This window comes from Plecotus auritus (genome assembly GCF_963455305.1).
Source record: "Plecotus auritus genome assembly, chromosome: X".
Classification (NCBI taxonomy): Eukaryota; Metazoa; Chordata; class Mammalia; order Chiroptera; family Vespertilionidae; genus Plecotus; species Plecotus auritus.
Genome location: NC_137784.1, coordinates 31570465 through 31592155, shown reverse-complemented (window position 1 = coordinate 31592155; position 21691 = coordinate 31570465). Strand labels below are relative to the sequence as shown.

The 21691-nt window shown below is 36.1% G+C and overlaps 1 protein-coding gene across 1 annotated transcript in view; it reads left to right on the top strand.

The window, feature by feature from the left end:
- Positions 1 to 299: 299 nt before the first annotated feature.
- Positions 300 to 21691, top strand: part of DACH2 (dachshund family transcription factor 2) — a gene marked incomplete at its 3' end in the record, with an annotated part of 454016 nt that continues 432624 nt past the window's right edge. Inside the window, exon 1 of the mRNA XM_080652343.1 lies at positions 300 to 407. The remainder of the gene's footprint in view (positions 408 to 21691) is intronic.

Genomic DNA, 21691 nt, shown 5'->3' with positions numbered 1-21691 from the left:
TAACATCAGGGGTTAACTGGGTTTCTCATAACAGGTAAACTGTATTGCAAAGTGCTAGCTTATAAATGGATTCTAAAATAGAAATTGGTCTTTTATAGTTTAAATGTTTGCCATGTGTTGGGAAATTTAGTGAGAAGGAATATACTGGTCTTTTTGTAATCAATGAACATAGTCTTTAATATAAAATTCTATCAATCCCACCAATTAAGATTTAGGAGTCAAATGTAGTAAGCAATTGTATTTTCAAAAAGTGGACATTTTAAACCTGATCTTTGTTTGTCTGTTTTTCAACAGTTCAAGGCCTGGCAGGCCTCCTAAACGTTCTTTGGGAGTGTTGCAGGACAATGCTCGCCTTCTGCCACATTCAGTTCCAGGCCTCTTATCACCAGGACTTATCAGTCCCACAGGTAATAAAATCCATCCTATGATCTGCCTTGTCTCTTTATGCTGCTCAACATTTGAAATAAACTAATATTGATCTAACCACTTTGTCCTTCAGAGCTTTTCAAGATTTACTAAAGGTTATGTTATTGAATTTTTTGAGTATTCATGTATTATTACTCTAGTGATTCAAATCAAATGGATATAACTTTTAAAAAACTAATTAATTTCATTGCAGAAAATCACTTTTAAAACTTTATTTTGTGTATGTATGTATGTATGATTATGCGTGTTGAGGAAGGGGTTTAAGGGAGGTACACTGGCCAAACTAGCATTGTCTCAAATCCTCCTAGGATTTGATGCAGCACACATGCTTACTTATATGTCTCAGTAAAATTCTTTGTTTGCTTGTTTTCAAGGGTTCTGAGCATCTGTGAATCTTGTACTAGATATTACTCCAGGTTAAAAAGTAGAAAGAAATGCATCTCTGGTATAGAAACATTATGATTAGAAAAGAAGAAAGTGCAAGTTGTCATTGTCTTAAATCATAATCCAGTGTTTTTCATTGAACACTGCGCTAAACAGTGCTCCCATAAAAATATCTCATAAATTAGCATTGAACTTTTTTTGATTTTCTAAACAATAACCTAAAAGTATACAAAACACTTAAGCTTAATATTTATTTAATTGAAACTTTAAAATTATTAAAGTTGAGTGGTAGAAACTGAATTTAATAACAATGAGATCTTTATAAATTAAATGATACAAAAATTTATAAAGCACTTACTGTATTTTGGGTATTAGGTCCTATATAATGCACATTTATGAGTAACAGTCTTTGTCACAATAAATTAGGGAGAAGGACATTTTAACTAATGATTTCTTTAAAGTGTGGTAGGGACTATAATGCAAGTACTATATACAAGGTACTATAAGATCACAGAAATGGGAGCAACTAAATCAATTTGGTAAATTGGGTAATACTCAGAGGGATGGGAACTTTGGAGCTATGTCTTATAGAATGAGTTTTAGACAAATTGAGAATCAAGAGGGAAACATTCTATGCAGAGAGAATAATATAGACAGATATAAATTGATGAGAAATAGCTTGATGTGCTAGGGGAAATGACAAGTTGAAGATACTGGAGCAGAGATTTGAGGTTAGAGACTCATAGGTGATATGGTTAGAATAGAAAGGGTTGGAAAAGACAATTTGTGAAGTTAGCCTTTTATTTATTGTGTTTAGCCTTCTAAGATTTTTCCTATAGACCACTGGTTTCGAAGGTGTCTTTCGAGGACTTTCCTTACTGGCTGACATGAAATTGGGGAAGTACTATTTTTCAGGTTTCCCACCTCTGCCTCAATTAAAATTTTACATGTTCTACTTCGCATAGGACTTCCTTTAAATAAATAAAAAGTTGGTTTAAGTCAGTGGTTGGCAAACTCATTAGACAACAGAGCGGCAAACCGCGGCTCGCGAGCAGCAGTTTGCCGACCACTGATCTAAGTAAAAGGAACCACTGCTAAAGTAACTGAGTAAATATTCTAAAAACAATTAGTATAGTGGGTTAATTGCAATGAAGGCAATAATGTGAAGGGGATCAGTTGCTATAATTAAAGGCAGAAATACTGAAGACCTGAACTAAGGTAATTCAATTTAGTGGAAAAAGGTTTCAGGTTGGTTTAGTAATTAGTATTAATCACACTTGGTAATTGATTAAAATATAGGGTGAGAAGATGAAGTCTAGGATGATTCATGTCTAGACTGGGTGGAAAGATGGATAATGGTGACATTAGCTAAGAGAATTTAGGAAGAGACTCAGGCAATGGGGGTTAGATAATGACTTTTTTATACTTTAAATACTTATAAACAAAGTCTAATACAAGAAGAAAATGTATATAAATTAATATAGAGGGGATAACATGCCAAGAATGCATCTTGGTGTTCAATAAATGATTATCTATTTCTTGAAAGAGCCTAGAATAGTACCCTCTAAATAATCATATCTGTGTCCAGATTTTGAGGGAGTACATACATGAAAGAAAAAAGAATTTAAAAATTGCCTTGAAGCTAATATATTATTGAGTAACTTCAGTACCCTATCTGTTGAGGAAAACCTGTTAAGTTATATTGAGTTCCTATTATGTACCAGGCCTGGGTGCTAAGTGTTTTGTGCATATTTTATGGAATCTCATAGTAGCCTTATGAATAGTATATTTATTATTCAAGTAAAAATTTATGGCTCAGAGAATTTAATTGTTTATGGTCACAAAACAATTGAATGGCAGAACTGAGTTTCAAACCCAGGTCTTTTAACTACAGAGCCAATACTATTTCGTCGTCATCATGATGTCATATAGAGCATGTAAAAATCCAGTGTGAGGTTTTCATCTCCTCTTACTTTACTTGGCCATATATGCTTCACCCCCTAACAGACAGTGGAGGCTTCTTCCTTGGATTATAGCTTTCCCTCCTACAATTTTGATTTACCACAAAGAGAGCCATTGAAACAAAAAATTTAATTTTTAACCTATGCTTGTGCCCAGAATGAAATTATAAAGATAATGTGAAGTAGGGGGGTGAGAAGAGATTAATCAAAGAATTTATATGCATACATGCATAATCCATGGACACAGACAATAATGCAGTGAATGCCTGGTGGGGGCAGGTGCAGGATGGAGGGGGTCAATGGGGAAAAAAAGGGACATCTGTAATATTTTCAACAATAAAGATAAATTTTAAAAAATAAGAATGAATTCAGGCATATCTAAGTATCAAAATATTGCAGTGATGAAATATCCACATGACAGGTTAAATTATTCCACTTTCATTCATGTGTTTAAATAGTTTATTAAAATGAAAGCAATGTGATAGAAGATGAGATACGTAATCAATTGTGAGATAATAGGACATTTATTTGAAATTACTATGAAGTATATTCTTATCCTATGCAAATTCTCATTTATAAATATACGCCATGATTTTAATAAAGTATTACAAAAATAACATTAAGGTTTTAAATATGTTATTGAGAGCAAATTTAACTGTTAGAAAAAAGAAAACATACTAAAATGTGTTGAAATTTCTCTCAGATAGAAAGACAAGTGTCAGAAATAAGAATAATAATGACCAAGGGCGATAAACAAATATAAAGCAGAGTTGTAAAATGTCTATTTAGCAGTAGTAAAAAGTGTAAGTAAATGCCATATTTTTTCTTTTATTTTTTAATGTTTTCTTTTCTGATCTTGATTTTTTTAAAATATATTTTATTGATATTTTACAGAGAGGAAGGGAGAGGGATAGAGAGCTAGAAACATCGATGAGAGAGAAACATCGATCAGCTGCCTCTTGCACACCTCCCACTGGGGATGTGCCCGCAACCAAGGTACATGCCCTTGACCGGAATCGAACCCGGGACCCCTCAGTCCGCAGGCTGACGCTCTATCCACTGAGCCAAACCGGTTTTGGCTCTGATCTTGATTTTTAAAAAAATCTTTATTGTTGAAAGTATTACATAAGTCACCCTTTTCCCCCCATTGACCACTTCTAGGCTGCCCCAGGTCTTCATCACCCTATTGTCAGTGTCCGTGGGTTATGCATATATGCAAACAGGTACTTTGGTTGATCACTTCCTAACATCCACCCAACCTGCCTTGGGTCTGAGATTCAAAAGTCTCTTACATGCTTGAATGTCTCTGGATCTATTTTGTTCATCAGTTAATTTTGTCCATTAAATTCCTCATATGAAAGAAATCATGTGATACTTCTCCTTCTATGGTGGGCTTATTGTGCTTAGCATAATACTCGCTAGGTCCCCCCATGCTGTCTCAAAGGGTAAGAGATCATTATTTTTTATAGCTGCATAGTATTCCACATTGGAAATACACCACAGCTTCTTTATCCACTCATCTAATGATGGGCACTTGGGCTGTTTCCAGATCTTAGCTATTGTAAATTGAATTGCTATGAACATAAGGGTGCATACATTCTTTCTGATTGGTGTTTCTGGTTTCTTAGGATATATTCCTAGAGTGGTATCACTGGATCATATGGCATTTCCATTTTTAATTTTTTGAGCAAACTCCATACTGTTTTTCATTATGGCTGCACCAGTCTGCATTTCCACTAGCAGTGTACTAGGGTTCTCTTTTCTGTACATCCTCACCAGCACTTACCAGGTGTACCGGTTAATAATACGGATTTTGTAATCAAAGAAAACACGATAATTTTAAGAGAAACATCAAAAGTGCTTTATTATAAGTAATGCCCATCACTAGCTACACATTTCCCCCACCTTTCAGGTAATTTGTGGATACCGTCCCAATAGAACTTTTCTTGTTTTGAGGCAAACCATTCAGAGACCCAATTTTCCACTTCATAGGTTTTGAAGGCTGCTCAGAAAGTGCGCGTGCCATCAATCTGAACAAGTGGTAATCTGAAGGAGCAAGGTGTGGTGAATACCACGGGTGGGTTAATACTTCCCAGGCAAGATCTTTTAATGTGTCTTTAACTGGTTTTGAAGTGTGTGATGGTGTGTTATCAGGAAGCAAAATTACTTTGCAGTGTCTTCTGGCCCATTCTGGTCGTTTTATAATCAAAGCGTGGTTCAAATTGATTATTTGTTGTCAGTAGCAATCAGTATTAATGGTTTCACCTGGTTTCAGAAGCTCATAATACACCACACCTTCCTGATCCCACCAAACTCAGAGCATTGTCTTCTTTCCAAAGCAATTTGGCCTTGCAGTCGATGTTGATGGTTGACCTGGATCAACCCATGATTTTGTGTGTTTGGGATTCTCAAAATAAATCCACTTTTCATCGCCAGTCACAATTCAATGCAAAAAAGACTTTCTTTTGTGCCATTCAAGCAACGTTTACTGATGACTTTTTGGTTTTCTATTTGTCTTTCGTTCAGTTGATGTGGCACCAATTTTTCTTCCTTTAAAATCTTTTCCATTGCTTGTAAATGATCAGAAATTGTTTGCTGGGCAATGTTTAATCTTTCTGCAAGTTGTTTTTGAGTTTGACGCACATCTTCATCCAATAATGCTTAAAATTGTTGGTCTTCAAACTTTTTCGGTTGACCTGGACGTTCTTTGTCTTTCACATCAAAAAAATCACTTTTAACGAGTTTAAGCCAGCATTCACAAGTATCTTGAGATGGAACATGTTAACCATAAGCTTCCCAAAGTATACGATAACTTTCAGCAGTACTTTTCTTCAAAATAAAGTAATGAATTAAAACTTCCCGCTAATGTTCTTTCTTTGGCACAAAATTCAACATTTTTAAGCGCAAAAATATCTATGATGTTGACACCTTCAGAAAATTTGACATATGAAGTTTTGAAGCTTGCTGTCAATACTACAAAATAGCATACATATTAAATTGCATATATATCAACATATGTATAACTCCATGTATTGAAAAAAATCTGCATTATTAACTGGTAAACCTGGTATCATTTGTTGATTTGTTGAAGGTAGCCAATTTGAGAAGTGTGAGGTGATATTTCATTATCTTCTTAATATGCATCTCTCTAATGATCAGTGACTGAGTATTTTTCAATATGTCTCTTGGCCTTCTGTATGTCCAATTTGGAGAAGTATCTATTTAGGTCCTTTGCCCATTTCTAAATTAGATTGTTTGTCTTCCTTTTGTTAAGTTGTATAAGTTCCTTGTATATTTTGGCTATTAACTATTTATCAGATGTATCATTGGCAAATATGTTCTCCCATACAGTGGACTCCCTTTTCATTTTGTTGGTTTCTTTTGCTGTGCAGAAGCTTTTTATTTTGATGTAGTCCCATTTATTTTCTCCTTAATTTCCCTTTCCTTAGGAGATGTATCCACAAACATATTGCTATGAGAGATGTCTAAGATTTTGCTGCCTATATTTCCTTCTAGGATATTTATGGTTTCACAACTTACATTTAAGTCTTTTACCCAGTTTGAGTTTATTCTTGTGCATAGTGTCAATTGGTGGTCCAGTTTCATTTTTTTTTTTGCATATATCTTTACAATTTTCCCAACACCATTTATTGAAGAGACTGTCTTGACTACATTGTATGCTCTTGCCTCCTTAGTCAAATATTAATGAGCATAATGGCTTGGGTAGATTTCTGGGGCCTAAGTTTTGTTCCATTGATTTATATGCCTGTTCTTTTGCCAGTACCAGGCTGTTTTTATTACAATGGTGTTGTAGTATAACTTGATATCTGGTATTGTGATCCCTCTAACTTTGTTCTTCTTTCTCAAAATTGCTGCAACTATTTGGGGTCTTTTTTTTTTGTTCCATATAAATTTTTGGAGTATTTTCTAAATCTGTGAAATGTGCCATTGGTAATTTAATAGGGATTGCATTGAGTCTATAGATTGCTTTGGGTAGTATGCGCATTTTAATGATGTTCATTCTACCAATCCTTGAACACGGTATATTTTTCCACTTCTTTATATCTCCTTCTATCTCTTTTTCAACCACCTATAGGTTTCTGAGTATGTCTTTTATTTCCTTGGTTAAGTTTATTCCTAAGTATCTTATATTTTTGTTGCAATGGTAAATGGGAATGTTTTAGCTTCTCTTTCTGATAATTCATTATTGATGTATAAAAATACCATGGATTTCTGGGTGTTAATTTTCTATCCTGCTACATTGTGAATTCATTTATTAAATCTAGCAGTTTTTTAATAGAGTCTTTAGGGTTATGTATGTGCAGTATCATGTCATCTGCAAGTAATGAGAGTTTTACGTCCTCTTTTCCACTTTAGATGCCTTTCATATTTTCTTTCTGTTCAACAGCAGTGGCTAACACTTCCAGGACTATGTGGAATAAGAGTGGTGAAAGCAGACATCATTGTCTTGTTCCTGTCCTTAGGGGAAATGGTTTTGGTTTTGGTGCTTAAGTATGATGTGAGCTGTAAGTCTGTCATATATGGCCTTTATTATGTTGAGGTATGATCCCTCTATTGCAACTTTGGTGAGCGGTTTTATAAAAAATGGGTGTTGGATTTTGTTGAATGCTCTTTCAGCATCTATTTATATAATCATTTGATTTTTGTCTCTCAATTTGTTTATGTGATGTATCACATTTATTGATTTGCGAATATTGTACCAGCCTTGCATCCCCGGAATAAGTCCCACTTGGTCATGCTGTATGATCTTTCTCAGGTATTACTGGATCCAATCTATATATATATAAAACCCTAATATGCAAATAGACCAAACGGTAGAACAATGGAAGAACTGGTTGCTATGATGTGCGCTGACCACGAGGGGGCATGTGCGGAACATGGAGGGCATCAGCCTCAGCGGGATGGTGGAGCAGGTGAACAGGGGTGCCAGACCAAGGAGGGGTGCCAGTCGCTGTCATCAGGGCAAGCCTCTGGTGATTACTGAAAATTCTTTGCTCCTGTGCACCATGGTGCTCTCACCCACTGCTGACACCAGCCCCACTCGCACCTGCAGCAGCACCAGAGCCACCGCTCACACTCACTGCTAACGCCCGACACTGGTCCTGATCACTCAGCACCATCAGTGGGTGTGAGCGGGGCCAGTGCCATTAGTGTGTGGGAGCAGTTGTGTCAGGAGCGGGGCTGCTGGCAGACTGGGGACCAGGGGCTGTGGTGGGAGGGGCTGGGTAGGGGTGTGGAAGATGGGCTGAGACCCAACCCTGTGCCCACCACAGCCTCGTGGCCCACAGTTCCTTTCAAGGTGCACGAATTCGTGCACTGGGCCTCTAGTTTGTTAATATTTTGTTAAAGATTTAGCATCTGTGTTCATCAGGGTTATTGACCTCTAATTATCTTTCTTTGTAGGTTTTGGCATTAGGGTAATGCTGGTATCATAAAAAGCAGTTGAAAGTGTTTCTTCCTCTTAGATTTTTTGGAATAGCTTGAGAATAGGTGTTAGTTCTTTGAATGTTTCGTAAAAGTCCCCTGTGAAGCCTTCTGGACGAGGGATTTTGTTTGCTGTTTATTATTATTATTATTATTATTACACTTCAATTTCATCAGTTGTTATTGACCTATTCAGGTTTTCTGATTCTTCCTGATTCAATTTTGGAAGATCATATTTTTTCTAGGTATTTGTCCATTTCATCCACATTGTCAAGCTTGTTGGCATATAGTTGTTAATGGTATTTTGTTACAATATTTTGTATTTCTGTGATGACAGCTGTTACTTCACCATTTTCATTTCTGATTTTATGTATTCGCATCCTCTTTCTTTGTTTCCTTATGAGTGTGACTAAAAGTTCACCAGCCTTATCTCTCTTTTCAAAGAACCATTTCTTAATTGTATTGATATTTGGTATTGTGGTTGTTTTTAGTGTCTATGTCATTTATTTCTGCCCTTATCTTTATTATTTTGTTCCTTCTACTTACTCTGGGCTTTTGTTGTTGTTGTTCTCATTCTTTAAGTTGTAGGGTTAAATAGCTTATTATTAATTGTTCTTGTTTTTTGAGGTAGGCATGTGGTGCTATGAACTTCCTTCTCAGGACTGCTATGGCTGTCTCCCAGAGAATTTGGGTTGGTCTGTGTTCAATTTCATTTGTTTTCAGGATTTTTTTATTTTTTTTCTTGATCTCATTGTTAACCAATTTAATGTATACTAACATGATATTTAGCCTCCCTGTATTTGAATGTTTTTGAGTGTTTTTACGGTAGTTGATTTCTAATCCCATGCCATTGTGATACAAGAAGATGCTTTATATGACTTCAATCTTCTTGAACTTGTAGAGATTTTTGTCTCCTAATATGTGGTCTGTCTTTGAGAATTATGCATGTGCACTTGAGAAGAATGTATATTTTGAAGTTTTGGGGGTGAAATGTTTTGTAACTGTGAATGAAATCCATCTGATCCAGTGTGTCATTTATAGTCAATGTTTTCTTGGTAGTTTTTTATCTGGAAGATTTATCCAGTGAAGTCAGTGGGGTCTTAAAGTCCCATACTGTGACTGTATTGCTGTTGATCTCTCCCTTGAAGTTCGCCAGATTTTTTTATGTATTTAGGTGCCTCTATATTGGGTGTATATATGTTTACCATGGTTATATCCTCTTGTTACATCAATCCCTTTAGTATTATTTAGTGAACTTTATTGTCTCTTGTGATGATCTTCATTTTGAAGTCTATTTTGTCAGATATGTGTATTGCTATGGCAGCTTTTTGTTTATTTCAATATGCCTGGAAATTTTTTTCCATCTCTTCACTCTCATCCTATGTGGGTCTCTTGTTCTGAGGTGGGTCTTTTGTAGACAGCATATATTTGGGTCATGTTTTTGTATCCATTCAGCCACCCTATGTTCTTTTATTGGGGTACTTAATCCTATATTTACATTTAAGGTTATTCTTGATAGGTACTAATTTATCGCCATTTTAATTCTTTATGCCTATGTTGCGCTCTCTCTCTCTCTCTCTCTCTCTCTCTCTCTCTCTCTCTCATTTCTTCTTCTTACAACAATCCCTTTAGCATTTCTTATTGTGCTGCTTTGGTGGTGATTAACTCCTTTATCCTTTTATTTTCTGGGAAGCTCTTTATTTCATTATCTATTTTGAATGATAGACTTGCTGGATATAGTAATATTGGTTTCAGATCCTTCCTTTTTACTACCTTGAATACTTCATGCTATTCCTTTCTGGCCTGTAGAGTTTCAGATGAGAAATCAACTGACAGCCTTATGGGAGCTTCTTTGTAGTTAACAAATTGCTTTCCTCTTGCTGCCTTTAAGGTTCCCCCTGTGTCTTTAATTTTTGGCATTTTCATTATGATGTGTCTAGGCATGGGCCTGTTTGGGTTTTTCTATCTTGGGACTCTCTGTGCCTCCTGAAATTGTGTGACATTTTCCTTCACTAGGTTAGGGAAGTTTTCTGCCATTATTTCTTCACACAGGTTCTCTATCCCTTGCTCACTTTTTTCTCCTTCTTGTACTTCTATGACGTGACTATTTTGTTTCATGTTGTCCCATTGCTCCCTTAAGTTTCCTCATGTTTTCTAATTTTTTTTTTCTTTTTGGTTCTTGGATTGAGTGATTTTTTTCTACCCTGTCTTCTAAATCACTAATTTAATCATTGGCTTCTTCTAATCTGCTGTGTTTTCTCTCCAATGTATTCTTTATTGGTGCTATGTCATTCTTTATTTTTGATGGGTCCTTTTTCATAATTACTATATATTTTCTCATGCTCTTAACTATCCTTGTCATCATTATTCTGAACTCTATATCTGATAAATTTCTTATTTCCATTTCATTTAGCTTTTCTTCTGGAGAATTATCTTGTTCTTTCATTTGCATTTTTTTTGGTTTGTTTGTTTGTGTTTGTTTCCCCATTTTGGCTGCCTGTTTGTGTTTGTGTCTATGTATTAGGTAGATCTGCTAGTGCAGGACAATATCAGATGCTGTTTGTAACTGGCCCTGAGTACCTTGTTTGGAGCTATCAGTAATCCACAGTTTGTTGTTACCTCTATTGGTGCTGGGTGCCTTTAGAAAGGATAAAGATGTGCACCAAGGTCTGATTTTCCTATCCCTGGGCCCAGAATTAAATCAGGCAGAGTCTTAAAGCCACAAGAGACCTGCCTCTGCTTGTAGTCTGATTGTTATTCAGTCTTGATTAGCCTAGGGCTATCAATCACATTGGGGGACAGAAGTTTGCCAACACAGTGGAGCAATTGCTTCTGCCTGCAGGCAGATTGTTATTCTCAGTCTCTTAATTGGCTTCAGAAACTCCACAGGTTGGGGCCAGGGATTTTCCAATAGGGTGGGGCAATTGCTCCCCTCCCCCCACCCACACCCTGCCCCACCCAAAAGCTGCCTGGATGGTAAAGGTTTGCTGGGAAAGATGTGCTCTGCAGTATGAATGAATGACTCAGCACAGGAAACCCAGGTGTCTGCCTTCCAAGCTCTAACCCAGAGCCACCAACCCTCTTCACACAGCTCCAGTCCACTCTGCCCTCCCTCTGCCAGAGCCCAAGGTGAATGGCTGCACATAAAATTATGTGTTGTCCCCTTAAGAGAGTGCCTGCATTTCCAGCCATCTCTCCCTGGCAGACTGCAACCTCACTACTTTTTATAGCCAGATGTTCTGTGAGCACCTTTCTCAGTTCTGGCACTCTGGTTTGGGGAGCACAGCTTATGTTTAGACCCCAGAGTTCTCAGCAGGAATCCCCCACAGCTGAGATATCCCTCTGGAAATTCAGCTGCTATCTGTGGGAGCCTGGACAACCCTCTTGCACCTCCGCACTTCCTACTAGTCTCTATGTGGTCTTCACTTTCCATCCTTGTTTATCAGGGTTCTCTTCAGCTAGTCTTCAGTTGATTATTCAGGATGATTTTTCTTTATTTTAGTTATAATTCCAGTTTGATCCTGGGACCCCATCAGTGTAGCTTCCACTTATTCCACTGCCATTTTGGAATCCCCAAATACTATATTTTTAATACTTCAAAAAAATAAAGATAGGTAAAGGATTGAATGGGTAAATACATGAACACTTTTGTTTAAATGGGAGAAGGTAGAAAAAAAAACATTAATCAAGGGTAAGAGGAGGAGTCTTCCCAGCTCTATAGTAATTCCTCTCCTTAGCTTACTTGAATTTATTTTATATGCCAAAGAATATCCTACGTAAATATAGTGAGAAAAATGCTCTGTAAAACCAAGTAGAAATAATTCTGGGATTACACATTATTTTGGATTAGACACACCATTTAACTTCTCAATTAGCAAAGATAGAGATAAAATAAATTCTCCATTTAGCTATTAGCACATTTCATATTTGACATAATATTTACTATGCATTACAAACTTAACTTACTTTAATTTTATTTAAAATATTTTTGAAAAATTCAGTTGATTTTTGTTGTTGTTGTTAAGTTGTTAATCATCACCCTAGGATATTTTTTCATACATGTTTTTAGAGAGAGTGAAAGGGAATGGGAGAGACAGGGAGAGAGAACCATTAATGTAAGAGAGAAACATTGATTGGTTGCCTCCTGCATGTACCCTGACAAGTGCCAGGGATTTAGCCTGCACCTGAGATATGTGCCCTTGACATGAATCAAACCCAAGACCCAACAATCAGTGGGCTGATGCTCTAACCACTGAGAAAAACTGGCTACAGCTTAGTTGGCATTTTTAATATGGTTTGTTACAGGTTGGGAATTATGATTCCCCCCCCCCCAAATGATTATTTACATGTTTTACAATAATTTCTGGTTATAGGTCCTTACATTTCAAAATATTTTTTGTAAAGAAGGAGATAATGTTATACAGCTGTGTATTATTTTACACAAAACTGGCAAATCAACTATTGTAAAGAGTCAGCTGTCTTTTTTTTCAATGTTGTATGTGTGAAGAAGCCCCTTTGAACCTTGCTAAGATTGCCTAAATAGTGGAACTTGTTCTACATTTGTTTATATTATTTCTTTGCATTTGTAACTTAAAAATGGGGTCTAATGGTTACAAAATAAAATGATCATGGTGTCTCTTTTAAAATATTGTGATGTTATTTTGTACATTATATTGGCCTTTAAATTGTTATTTTTTCCCCCAGCAATTTCAAGCAAAAATGCAAGTGAAAAGATTTAGATATTATTACACTATCATTCTTATATTTATTTAAGAATAGTTCTCAGTTTATTCACATAGCTGTCATGTAAATCTTTTAAATTCAGAATATTTTCTGGTATGCTATATTGTTTTATCTGCTTAGCATAAATGTTTAATTTCTATTTTATATTATTTTACTTCTTTTTTGATTTGTATTTTTTATTTCAAAAATGTTTATTTTCTTCTTGGTTATATTCCTCATATAAAATGAAACCTGATTAATTCAAACTTCTCTTATTCAGAATTTGAGATGATTCAAACAACAGCTATGCTAAGATTTCTAATATTAATAAAAATGTATTTTTAGCAAATTAAAATGACAAACAAGAAATGCCTCTGTGTGTGTGTGTGTGTGTGTGTATGTTTTAATGTTTGCATGGCTGTAGAGCCATTAAAACCCTTGGTTGGTTTAAATGTACTTAGGTGTCTAAAGCTTGTTTTAACAAGATCTATTTCTATATAACTAATCAGCATACTAATTACTGATGGTAGCTCTTTATTCACTAAGACATAACTCATAGAATCTATTCTTGACAATATTGTTTGATATTCATTTAAATATTATATCTATGTAACTCTAGAATCTGTCTCTATCCTCTATATCTATAAAGATATACGTGCATTCATTCTTTTCATTTAACATATGTTTTTGAACATCTATTCTGCACCAAATACATGAGAAAAATTTGCAACACATTAAAATAATATTTATTTTTTGAGTCAGAGTTTTCCCAAATTCTATTCAGGCTTTTCCCTGGTTATTACAAAATGATGAAGTTTGACTGTGTTTTGCCTTCATGTATTGAAGTACTGATTTTCTCATCTCATGTTGTATCTCTGTTCCTGTTGTACAATCAATAGCTTAATTCTGTACATTAATACATAATAATCCCATTACATAGTATTTTCTGTAAAATCTTTGGGCTATAGAGGAAGCAAGAAGAGGGAATATCTTCCCCATCTTCTTTGCAGCTCTGCAGAAGTGGTAATATTCCTGGATCACACAGAAAGGATGGATTAGTCGTGTGTGTCTTTGAATTTCTCCAAAATGCCTGCTCCCCTTTCCTCAGCCTATGAAACATTGCAAATAGACAGATGTGCAATTTGGCCTGAGATAGATTTAAACTGACAGTTTACAAGGAACTAATAAAGTGCTTCAGGTGAAATTCCTGTAGTGTTCATTCCTTAAAAGGTAGCAGATTTTCTAGCTATTTTTTCCTTTGAGCTTTATTGTGGCAAAATATTTTTAGGAATTTCAGCTCTTATCCAAGTTCCTGAGTAAATGAACCCATAAAGATCCAATCCAGTAATAGGTACAGCACTCAACTCAGTATTGGTAGAGCCATAAGTAGAGTCCTGCCAAGTCTTGGCAGCATGATATCAACTTCATGATAAGATACAATGCCAATTAGCCTGATGGCATCATTGGAATTAGTGTCCCCTTCTTTGTGTGATGCATTTCATTTTCTCATTCAATGAGTTTTGATGCTAAGGTGTGGTCAAAAGGAGGACAGAGAGGTCTCAGGCCATTCTTGTGTGATTCTAAAAAGGAGATAGCACCCTAGAAAAATAAAACCAAACCTTTTTGATGGTTGACTTAAAACATTTCTCTCTCTATGACTACCTTTGGGTTTTTCAATGAGCAATGTTGTAAAACATGCTTCATGTTACCCAAATGGAAACTGCTTTCATGTCATTACATTTTCTTTATTTCTTTTGTGCGCAGGAAGAAGTATTGCCCTAACAGGACCCAGAAGTTGAATTACTAATATTTTCTAATATAGAGTGGAGTTAGACTAACATGTGGTTACAGTTTGTCTACTAAATAAAAAGCTTAACTATATCAGTTTATTAACGAGAAATCCATTCCTTATATTAATTGAATCTGAGTTTCACAAATACTGATTTCTGTGATGTCTGTCAGTGAGTTTTAAATATGTATAATAATTATTTCAACCTAAAAATGTCTCCACCCAATTTTTTAGACTCCTGACAATCATTTTTGTCTTGCATGAGTCGCTTGTAGAGCAGAAACCATTGCTTATTTCCAATATAGTGAAGGGGGAAGCTTGGAATGTAAGCAAACCTCATAGGTTGATAATGGTGATGCTGATCATTTCTGTAGTGCTTTATAAAGCATTTCCATATATACAATGTGTGTCTAAGGATATGCATTAGTTTAAATAGAATGATTTTCAAATGTTTCTTCATTTTACACTCTCAGTAATCCTATCAGTTCAGCATTAATATTTCTGATTAACAGATGAAGAAAGTGAGTTTTCAAGAAGTTAAATGAGTAGTGCCAAATCTCAGAGACAATAAAGGGTGGAGCCAGAATTTCCAAACTCAGGTCTCTTCTTCATCAATACTATATTTTTGCAAATGCTCTGTACTACACCTTTCATGCAAAAACTTAGTATTAAAAATGTGGGCTATAAATCTTCAGGAGCATATGCTTAAGTTAAATATGAGAGATAATACATCTGGTGTTTCAGAAATAGGAAATTCTTGAAGTAATCCATGTAGTTGACTGTTAGTGATAACTTAAAAAAAACTTTGAACTTTTCCTTTACTTTTTTGATCATTCTTAGAGACTTTACTGTGTGTGGCAGCTAGTGCAATTAGATGTGGCTACATTTTCTAAGAAGTTTAAAAACAATCTTCTGAGTGATTGAATCTTACTTTTTCTGTAGAGAAAGGTAAAAGTGCCAAGTCTTGAGTGAATTACTTTGATATATGTGACTAATGAATTAATATGATTAAGTTAATGGGAAATAGAATGTTGCCAAACTCCACTAGTCCGGCTATAATACTGCTCCACATTTATAGTTCTAGCTTCCTCCTGTGTTGAGAGGATCACTGATGTCTACACACTGACATTGTGATAAATGATATATCCCACAGTGCCCTGATTTCCATCTGGTCAATTCTCAAACCATCCCCAAATGAGAGATCTCATAAAAATCACAGACTCTCAAGCCAACTCTAGTGGATTACAGAAAGACATTTTTGCATCTCCCAGGCCCATCCCCCAACCCTGTTTTCCCCATCATACACACAATGAAATATACAACTCTTCACCACTACATGTGTCACTCATTCAGCATGTACTATTTATACTGACTTGCTTTAACCCAGGGGAGAAGGAGTACATTTAAACAGTACAATAAAAGATTTCATTGTACAGTATGCCTGAGGGATGATGAGCTGTCTAGTCACTATTCTTTTGGAGGCAGTGGGTGGCTTTATTTAAATAACACATTATATTAAAGCATGTAGTTAGGTTAATCAAAAAATATTCTGTATAGTGATTTAAAAATACACTGTCAATCATTCAAAAAACCTTATATAGCAAAATAAGTTTCCTATCATTTTCTATCAAAAAGTTAAAGAGTAATAAGATTTAGCATCTACAGGTATTACCTTCATGTTGTGATCAAAATGAGTAACAAAAAGTAGCCTTAATGCATAGTTCTCACCTTTTAAAAAAATCTGTAGACAATAAGATACCCTGCCATTTTAATCAACAAAAAGTTAGGGGTAGAGATTGTTTACTGTGTTGTTGGTGGTGATGAAATATATTGAGTGACTTCTTTGCTCTCATTTTATCAGTGTATAAATTTGGGGTCATGTTTTAAATTAATTTTGTTTATATTTAATGTATGAAAAATTCTGAGAGTTCTAAAGATGGCAGAATTTTAATTGTACACTTATACACATACCTGAGTCAATGTAGATAGTGCCCAAATATAGAGTTTAAGAATGTTATTAATGTACACTTTTCCTCTCTGAGGGATCTCATTTAATCTTTCTAATGTACACCTGAAAGTGGCAGGTGAGAATTTGTTTTTTTTTTTTTTTTAATATTTCTGTAAAACAAATTTTGGACCCTGACTGGTGTGGCTGGCTCAGTTGGTAGAGCATTGTCTTGTGCACAGAAAGGTTGTCAATTAAATTCTTATTAAGGACACATGCTTGGGGTTGCAGGCTTGGTAGGGGGTGTGCAAGAGGCAGCTGATATATGTTTCCCTCTCACATAAATGTTCCTCTCTCTCCCTCTCCATTCCTCTCTTTCCAAAAATCAACAAAATATTAAACAAATAAATGTGGGTGAGTAAATCATGATATACTTCTTATATGCACACTAGAAATAAAAATTAAAATTCTGACTTTAAAAACAGTCAATTAAACTTTGACTTAGTTATTTTTTTGTGAATGCTCTCTTTAACAAAAGGAAAAAATAATAAACGGGCAAAGGACCTGAATAGTGACTTCTCCAAAGATGGCCAATAGACATATGAATAAAATGCTCAGTGTCACTAATCATCAGAGAGGTGCAAATTAAAGTTACAATGAGATATCACCTCACACCTGTCAGAATGACTACCATCAATAAATCACCAACAAGTTAGAGGATGTGAAAAAAAGGGAACCCTTGTGCACTGTTGTTCAGAATGTAGACTGGTGCAGCCACTGGGGAGAACAGTATGGAGTTTCCTGAGTTTCCTCAAAAAATTAAAAATGAAACTGTCTTTTGACCCAGTGATCCCACTTTTAGGAATATATCCTGAGAAAATGAGCAGCATTATTTATTTACAATAGCCAAAATCTGGAAACAGCCCAAGTGCCCGTCAGTAGATAAGTGGGAAAAAAAAGTTGTGGTACATTTACACCATGGAATACTATGCAGCTGTAAAAAAAAAGAAGGATCTCTTACCCTTTGAGACAGCATGGATGTACCTGAAGTTTATTATGCTAAGTGAAATAAGCCAGTCAGAGAAAGATTAATATCACATGATCTCACTCATTTATGGAATATAATGAACAACATAAACTGATAAACAAAAACAGACCCAGAGACAGAGAAGCATCGATCAGACCGTCAAACCTCAGATTATTATGCTGAGTGAAATTAGCAAGTTAGAGAAAGACAGATACTATACTGTATCATCTCACTAATATATGGAATTTAATGAACAAAATAAACTGGTGAACAAAATAGAAACAGAGGCATGGATACATGAAACAGATTTACAGCTGTCCAAGGGAGCAGTTTAAGCCGCTCAATGAAAGGTCATGGGATTAAGCATAATCACATATACACAGACAACAATGTGGTGGTAGCCAGAGGGAAAGGTGTGGGGGCTAGGTGGAGTGGGCCAAGGCAGCGGAAATTCAGACAGAAATTGACTTTGCTTGAGGTGATGGGTGCACAATGCAGTGTGCAGATGATGTTTTGTGGAGTTGTGCTCTTGAAATCTGTATTATTTTGTGAACCAATGTCACTCCAATAAATTCAATAATGGACACAGACGATACTGCTGTGAAGGCCTGGCGGTGGAGGGTGAGGGTGGTGTGGGGAGTGTCAAAGGGAAAAAAAGGGACATCCATAATACTTTAAAAAATAAAGATAAATTTAAAAAAAAGAAATAAAACAAAATAAAAGGGGCAGTTTTGACTAGTAATTAATAATCTTATATAATAAAAGCCCAATATGCTAAGTGTTCAGTCGTCCTATCGGCCATTCAACCAATCAAAGTATAATATGTTAATGATATGCTAAGGCCACTCAACCTCTCGCTATGACATGCATTGACCACCAGGGGGAAGATGCTCTGACCAGTAGGTTAGCTTGCTGCTGGGGTCTGGCTGATAGGGACTGAGTGAAACAGGCTGGACACACCCTGGAGCCCTCCCACAGTCCCTCCTGCATTCCTCCCTGGCCCCAATCTTGCACCAGTGGGGTCCTTCAGCCTGGCCTGCATCCTCTTGTAATCTGGGCTGAGGGATCCCTCACCTCAAGTGCACAAATTTTATGCACTGGGCCTTTAGTCCTTTAATAACTTACATTATTCACATTTATTGTATATTAATTTTATATTAGTAATTTGTAACAAATATTAACTGAAAATTTAAGATAGCTTCTACTGATATTTGTATTTTTTCTAAAAATTAAATATAAATATTAACTGAAGATAAAACACATACTTCCATAAATGTTTCCTTGTTAAAATCGAAAAGAAACATTACTTTAACATTAATCCTATTTGTAGTCAACAGATTAGCCCTCCTCTAACACTTCTGAACTTTCAAAAGCTAGAGTATTTCCTGTTATCCTTTGCTTGAAACTCTTCTATGCCTTTTCATTGACAGCAAAATAAAGTTCAAATTTTGTTAACATTGAAAAAAGAGTATGATCCTGCTTCAGCTTAAATTTCTATTATCAACTCTGACAACTCCTTCCTCAAATGTCTATGAAAATGAGCAGCATTATTTATTTACAATAACCTCAATACTCTTCTCTCTATTCTTCAGATACCCCACATTCTTTCACATATCCATAACTTTGTGTATGTTCCCTCTGATTTTCTCTATTTATGAAGGTGAGCTAAATATTATTATCAATACAGAACCTCTTTTGGCATGAGAACTCATGAGTTAATATGCCAGGATATTAATTATATACATTATTTTATTATCTTTAAAATGAAAACAAAATACTTGAATACAGTGACCATTTCTGTGAATTTACTATGAGTAGCTACTACTTTCAACAAAATTATTTAATGAGATGGAAGTATTAAATTCAACCTTGTAATGTCTTGCTTATTCAATTCATTCAATTAGCATTTTCTTTTTTAAATTTATTTATTTTTTTAATTGAAGTATTACAAATAGTAGTACATATGTCTCTTTTTTCCCCATTGACCTCCCCCAGCCTCCCCTTCCCCCAGTACATGCCTTTACCTGCCCCCCCCAGTGTCTTTTATCCATTGGTTATGCTTATATGCATGCATACAAGTCCTTCAGTTGATCTCTTACAGCCCCTCTCCCCCAAAACCTCCTCTGCCTTCCCACTGTAGTTTGACAGTCTGTTCAATGCTTCTTTGCCTCTGTATCTATTTTTCCCCTTTTCTTTCCTTTAAAAAATCTTGCCTCTGCAGACTAGAAATAAACATATAATAACAAAAAATGTGTGAGTCCCAATTTCAATGTCCAACAGTTCTGAGTCCCCGTTTCAATGTCAAACAGTTCCTTAAGTGAACATGTCAGCAATGATATCTGGATGGTGGACAAATGGTGGCAATGCAGGTCTGACCCTCTCTGGTTTGGTCCTAGGCAAGCTGCTGCGTCGCACAGCTGCTGACTGCTAGCGTGGCAAGGCGTCGTCAGCGTCTCCCATCTCTGGACTGTTTCTCCTCTTGTCTTCGTGGTTGGAGCAGACCTGTCAATTCCTCTCTGTTGCAGGAATCCACATGGTCTTGGAGTTGTTTTCTGAAAATATACAAACATATTCTTGACCAAAAGTTAATAAAGGAATCTTTTCTATATAATTGATTTGGGATCCTTTTTATTTTTGCCCAAACGGTTTTCCTTTGTCTTATTTAGACACCATGTGTGTTTTTCATGGGTGTCTTGCTGTTAGCATTACAAATAAAAATTAATTTTGTAAAGTAAAAATTTTCTAGATGTAACTTACTTATAGGATATTTTTCCTTACATGATATTACCCTACTATTCCCCCTTTTTTTGATTAATGGAGGCTTTTGTAAATTTTATAATGCAGTCTTGATAACTTTAAATTTTAATTTTTTGCACAAAAATATGACTGCTTTAGTTTCATTGCATGTTCAGGAATTTTACCATGAGATGAACTACCAATAGACATTTTAGTTAACACTTTAGGAACAGCTTTTTGTCCAGTACAATTAAATTTTCTTGAATATTCACTTATTTGAATTAGCCTATTTAATTTAATCTGAAAACTTGATTATTATTTTACTGTCAAATTTAATACTCTACCACCAATCTTAGTTTACCCTGTAAATATTAGTGGAAAGGATTATTTGCATTCGTGAGTAGGCCCTGAGCATTCCTGGTGCTAGGCTGGATTCAGATATAGGGCAGCTGCTGTCGGCCAAGTCTCTGTCTGTTACCTGGGTCCCAATCTGAGCTGGGCCAAGTCACTGTCTGTCACCTGTGTCCCTATCTGAGCTGGGCGTGGGAAGCAAAGCAGCCATGGGAGCAGGAGACCTCCCTCAGACGGGGTGAGGGTTCAGGCCCCTGCAAGGTTGGGGGGGTGAGGGTCTGTGCCCCACCTCTGATGATCCCCAAGTTCTCTCCTGATGGCCCCCCTGCGACTGTGCCTGTCTTAGGTTGTTCCTTCCCTGAGGAATCTTACCCGTCTCTGGCTAACCAGTCATCCTCCGGGGCCAAGCAGGGTGCTGTGAGGTTCAGTTCTGTCTCCTTGGTAGCCTATGCCCCCTTGGCCTCCATGCCCAGCACCTGCCTTGGGATCCCCTGGCCTGCTGGCGGGGCCCCAGCACTGATCACATATCTAGAGGAACTCAGGTTTCTTCTCCAGGGAGGGTCCAGCTCATACAATTGGGCGAGAGACAGATCCATGGTACCAGCCACCACGAGGCTTCAAGCTCAGCATGAAAAGAAAGCTCAGGCAACAGCTGAGGGCAATTGGAATGTGAGAAGAGGGTCCCTCTTGGCACAAAAGGCAAGAGGGGCCAATATAGAATGCTCAAGTGCCATCCCAGCGCCCTAATTCCTTCTGAAAGGGATTATATCATTTCATGTCCTCTTTTTTTTTTTTTTTAATTGCTGCCAAACATTCCAAAAATTAGTTTGTAAATTTGTTTGGGATAATTGTACAATATGCTGTTGTAAAATATCTAAAATTATAATGGCATTGTAGAATAATAT